The sequence below is a fragment of the Carassius gibelio genome, chromosome A15 (assembly GCF_023724105.1).
Source record: "Carassius gibelio isolate Cgi1373 ecotype wild population from Czech Republic chromosome A15, carGib1.2-hapl.c, whole genome shotgun sequence".
NCBI lineage: Eukaryota > Metazoa > Chordata > Actinopteri > Cypriniformes > Cyprinidae > Carassius > Carassius gibelio.
Genome location: NC_068385.1, coordinates 25,212,486 through 25,218,050, shown reverse-complemented (window position 1 = coordinate 25,218,050; position 5,565 = coordinate 25,212,486). Strand labels below are relative to the sequence as shown.

The 5,565-nt window shown below is 39.9% G+C and overlaps 1 long non-coding RNA gene across 1 annotated transcript; it reads right to left on the bottom strand.

Moving 5' to 3' along the window:
- Positions 1-1,112: 1,112 nt before the first annotated feature.
- Positions 1,113-5,104, bottom strand: LOC128028802 (uncharacterized). Its single transcript, XR_008187258.1, has 3 exons — positions 4,807-5,104; positions 4,614-4,712; positions 1,113-1,448 (listed from the first exon to the last, which is right to left on the bottom strand). It is a non-coding gene; the product is annotated as an uncharacterized LOC128028802 (long non-coding RNA).
- Positions 5,105-5,565: the final 461 nt, after the last annotated feature.

Here is a 5,565-nt window from a genome sequence, read left to right as displayed (position 1 = left end):
TGGACAGTATACCATACACACAGTTTCAATGGAGGGACTGAGAGCTCTCGGATTAAATCAAAAATATCTTAAACTGTGTACCAAAGATAAACGGAGGTCTCACGGGTTTGAAACAACATGAGGGTAAGTTATTATTGACATAATTTTGCTATTTGGGTGAACTATCCCTTTAACTCTTGTATACTCATATGTAAACACACACCACTCATTGTAAATATTGCTATACTATTGTTTTTCTAGAGCTTTTCATCATAGAAAACATTATTTTTTCTTCGTCTTTTTTTTGGTGTACATTTTATTTCTATGTTATTTGTTTTTTCTTGTGAATACAGTGTACAATTTGTCATGCAAATAAAGCTAATTTAAATTTAAAAAAAAGTGTGAAGGCAGTTCAGGTGTAAATGGCAGCTTAACATTGTATCAATTAACGATCAACATAATAGTACATTACACACTGATCACTACAGTGTTTCTCTCAGACCATTCATATTGACTTTTTAATGATAGCTCATCAGTTTTCTAATGAAGATCAACTGCATATGAAATATAATAATAATAATAATACTAATAATAATAATAATAATAATAATAATAATAATATTTGTAAAATTAATATCTGAGTCACTGCATTCTATCACAGCATGTGAATCATCTGACAAATATTATCATAGATTGTAACCATCTGCAAATGAGTATTGCAGGGTGGGTATCAAAAAGAACACTGACCTCCTGTTTGATTCTCAGATTTCAGTGGGGGGGGGGGGCAGTGAAAATTCATCCCTGACCCAGTGCATCATTGATGAAGTGTCACAGTGGCCTGGAGGAATGGAGACAGAGATGTTGCCATTTTCAAGTATTAATCTGTATTGAAGGATAACAAGGGCATCATGTGCGAGACCACTCCTCACCTCAATTAATTGCGATTAATGACATTAATTTAGTTTGATAAATGGCAGACTGTTGCTGGCATCGGGAAGCATCGGAGGAAGGTTATAAGATGTCCCCGGAGGGAACACTGCAAAGTCTGTGGTGACCAATTCTGTCATACTAGCAAATTCTTTGATGGATAAGTACTCAGTAAAAAAGCTAATTATGACCCAACAGCTGTTCAATTCAAGTTTATTTGTATAGCGCTTTTTACAAAACAAATCGTTACAAAGCAACTTTACAGAAAATTATGTTTCTACAATATTTAGTAGTAGCTAGTAGTTTGTGCACATTTGACAGGATTTTAGAAAAAATTAAAATAATAATAATAATACAAGACGTAGTCAGCTACGATGAACTATCAATATTATTAATTAAGTTATTATATGATTCAGTCACACATTTAGCAATAATTGTTAGTTCTGTTTGTTGATTCAGGGTTAGCATCATCTGGGTTCCTCTGAGGGTCAGCATCATCTCTTCTCAGGTGTTCTGGAACCAGACTGGAGCTTGTGTAAATCCTAGTTACCACGGGATGAAAATCCCGTGGCGAAACATAGAAACAAAATACAGACATCATTAGCATAGCTGCTGATCCAACAAAGTAAAATTAGTTTAACCCAAGCTAATGAATAAAAATGCACCTTTGATCAGATGCAACTACACTCACAATTAAAAAGATACATTATTCGAATGCTTGGCGAAAGAGATGTGTTTTTAATCTAGATTTAAACAGAGAGAGTGTGTCTGAACCCCGAACATTATCAGGAAGGCTATTCCAGAGTTTGGGAGCCAAATGTGAGAAAGCTCTGCCTCCTTTAGTGGACTTTGCTATCCTAGGAACGACCAAAAGTCCAGCGTTTTGTGACCTTAGGGTGCGTGATGGGTTGTAGCGTGGTAGAAGGCTAGTTAGGTATGCTGGAGCTAAACCATTTAGGGCCTTATAGGTAAGTAATGATAATTTGTAACTGATACGGAACTTAATAGGTAGCCAGTGCAGAGACTGTAAAATTGGGGTAATATGATCATATTTTCTTGACCTCGTAAGGACTCTAGCTGCTGCATTTTGTACTACCTGTAGCTTGTTTATTGACGAAGCAGGACAACCACCTAGAAGTGCATTACAATAGTCCAGTCTAGAGGTCATAAATGCATGAACTAGCTTTTCTGCATCAGAAACAGATAACATGTTTCGTAGCTTGGCAATGTTTCTAAGATGGAAGAATGCAGTTTTTGTAACATTGGAAATATGATTTTCATAAGACAAATTGCTGTCTAATATAACACCCAGATTTCTGACTGTAGAGGAAGTAACAGTACATCCGTCTAGTTGCAGATTGTAATCTACAAGATTCTGTGTAGTGTTTTTTGGTCCAATAATTAGTATCTCTGTCTTATCCGAATTTAATTGGAGAAAATTATTTGTCATCCAATCTTTTACATTTTTAACACACTCTGTTAGCTTAGATAATTGGGAAGTTTCATCTGGTCTCGTTGAGATATATAGCTGAGTATCATCAGAATAACAGTGAAAGCTAATTCCGTATTTTCTAATAATATTACCAAGGGGCAACATGTATATTGAAAATAGAAGGGGACCTAGCACGGATCCTTGTGGTACTCCATATTTTACTGATGATAAATGAGATGACTCCCCATTTAAGTAAACAAAATGGTAGCGATCGGACAAATTTTAGACATAAATGGAAGATTTGAAATAGGCCTATAATTTGCCAGTACACTAGGATCTAGTTTTGGTTTCTTAATAAGAGGCTTGATAACCGCCAGCTTGAATGGTTTTGGGATGTGTCCTAAAGATAACGACGAGTTTATGATATTGAGAAGCGGTTCTTCAGCTACAGGTAACAGCTCTTTCAGTAATTTAGTGGGTACAGGATCTAATAAACATGTTGTTGGTTTAGATACAGTGATACGTTTATTTAGCTCTTCCTGTCCTATGGTTGTAAAGCACTGCAGTTTATCTTTGGGTGCGATGGATGAAACTGAAGTGTTAGATGCTGTAGAATCTACATTCGCTATTGTATTTCTAATGTTATCTATTTTATCAGTGAAGAAATTCATAAAGTCATTACTATTTAACGTTGGTGGAATATTTGAATCAGGTGGCGTCTGGTAATTTGTTAACTTAGCCACTGTGCTAAATAAAAACCTTGGTTTGTTTTGGTTATTTTCAATGAGCTTGTGTATATGCTCTGCCCTAGCAGTTTTTAGAGCCTGTCTATAGCTGGACATACTGTTTTTCCATGCAATTCTAAAAACTTCTAAGTTAGTTTTTCAACATTTGCGTTCAAGACTACGAGTTACTTTCTTGAGAGGGTTGGACTCCCAATCGAAGGGTTGTGGGTTCTAGTCTCAGGCCGGACGGAATTGTGGGTGGGGGGAGTGCATGTACAGTTCTCTCTCCACCTTCAATACCACGACTTAGGTGCCCTTGAGCAAGGCATCGAACCCCCAACTGCTCCCCGGGCGCCGCAGCATAAATGGCTGCCCACTGCTCCGGGTGTGTGCTCACAGTGTGTGTGTGTGTGTTCACTGCTCTGTGTGTGTGCATTTCGGATGGGTTAAATGCAGAGCACAAATTCTGAGTATGGGTCACCATACTTGGCTGAATGTCACTTCACTAATGTATTAGAGAAAATAGTGCCCATGTTGTCAGTAATTTCGTCTAATTCATGTGTATTTTTGGGTACAAATAGCAGTTGAGATAGATCAGGCAGGTTATTTGCGAATCTTTCTTTGGTGGCTGGAACAATAGTTCTTCCCAGACGGTATCGCTGCGACATATAGTTAATATCAGTTATATGCAGCATGCACGATATAAGGAAATGGTCTGTAATATCATCACTTTGAGGTACAATATCTATAGCAGTAAGATCGATTCCATGCGATATAATTAAATATAGTGTATGATTAAAATGATGAGTGGGCCCGGTGACATTTTGCTTGACTCCAAAGGAGTTTATTAGGTCAGTAAACGCAAGTCCTAATTTATCATGTGCATTATCAACGTGAATATTAAAATCTCCCATGATTAGCGCCTTATCAACTGTAACTAGAAGGTCTGAGAGGAAATCTGCAAATTCTTTTAGGAATTCTGTATACGGCCCTGGTGGTCTATACACAGTAGCCAGAGCAAGAGATACATTAGATTTCTTTTGCATGTCTGACAGAGTAACATTTAGCAGAAGTATTTCAAAAGAGTTAAACCTGTATCCTGTTTTCTGGGTAACATTGAGAATATCACTATATATTGTTGCAACACCCCCGCCACGACCAGTCTGACGGGGCTCATGCTTATAACAGTAGTTTGGTGGAGTAGACTCATTCAGACCAATATAATCATTTGGTTTTAGCCAGGTTTCAGTCAAGCAGAGTAAATCAAAACTATCTGTGATCATTTCATTTACAATAACTGCTTTTGGTGTGAGTGATCTAATATTTATGAGCCCAAACTTAAAAAATTGTTTTAATTCATTTACTTTACATTTTTCTGATTTAATTACGATAAGATTTTTTCTAGATCCTACATTATATTTATATTTATATTTTGACCTCACTATTCGGGGAACAGACACAGTCTTAATAGGTTTTACAGCACAAGTACTTTTAGCATTTAAGCGGGTGGAACAAAACTCATCATAATGGTTATTTGAGAATTGTCTTACTAGTTACATGGAGCGAAGTGTCCTGGAGATGTTGTCAGAGAGAAGCTCCGCTCCAATTCTGCTGGGGTGTAATCCATCAGCGCGAAACAGTCTAGGACGCTTCCAGAAAAGATTCCAGTTATTAACAAATAGCAGTTTCTGTTCTTTACACCATGACAACAACCATTCATTTAAAGCAAAAAGTCTACTGAACCTTTCGTGTCCTCGTCGATACGTGGGCAGTGGTCCTGACACGACGATCGTCGCCGCGGGCGTCGTGCTGCGAACCGTCTCGATCAGGCTCCTGAAGTCCCTCTTCAGCGTCTCCGTCTGCCGCAGCATGGTGTCGTTAACCCCGGCGTGAAGCACGACCGCTCTGGGGCTCTCGTCGTCCTTCAGGATCGCGGGTATCTGCGCAGAAACATCGAGAACACGAGCACCAGGCAAACAATGAGTGTGGACTTTACCTTCAGCTAACGTAGCACTTACGTGTCGGACGATGGAGTCTTCGATGATCACAGCGTCGCGTCCTGTCTCGCGGAGGGGAGCGAAGCGGTTCTGGATGGAGATCTCAAAGGCAGGAGGGGGAGAAGTCGTCGCCCGGGACCCGGCTCGTTTCCTCCGCTGTGGATGCACCCAGGGTCCGTGGTGTCCCGGCGTCGCAGTGAAGGACATCTGGGAAGATCGCGTCCTGGGTGCACCGGGCCTGCGCAGAGAAACACACGGAGTAGACGTGGTGGGACTGTTAACAGCACGCTGTATACTTACCCCGGACTTGTGAGCGTCAGCCCGGGATGATTCCAGCGCGGCTCTCCGCTCTCTCAGCTGTGTCTGCCTCTGTTCCAGGTCGCGAATCTGCTTCCCCACGGCCTTGAGCTTGAGCTGCACAGAGTGGAGACATTCATCCGCCATTAAAGCAAGTAACAGTGAGTACAGCAGTGGTAATGTGTGTGAATAGAGTATTAGCAATGTA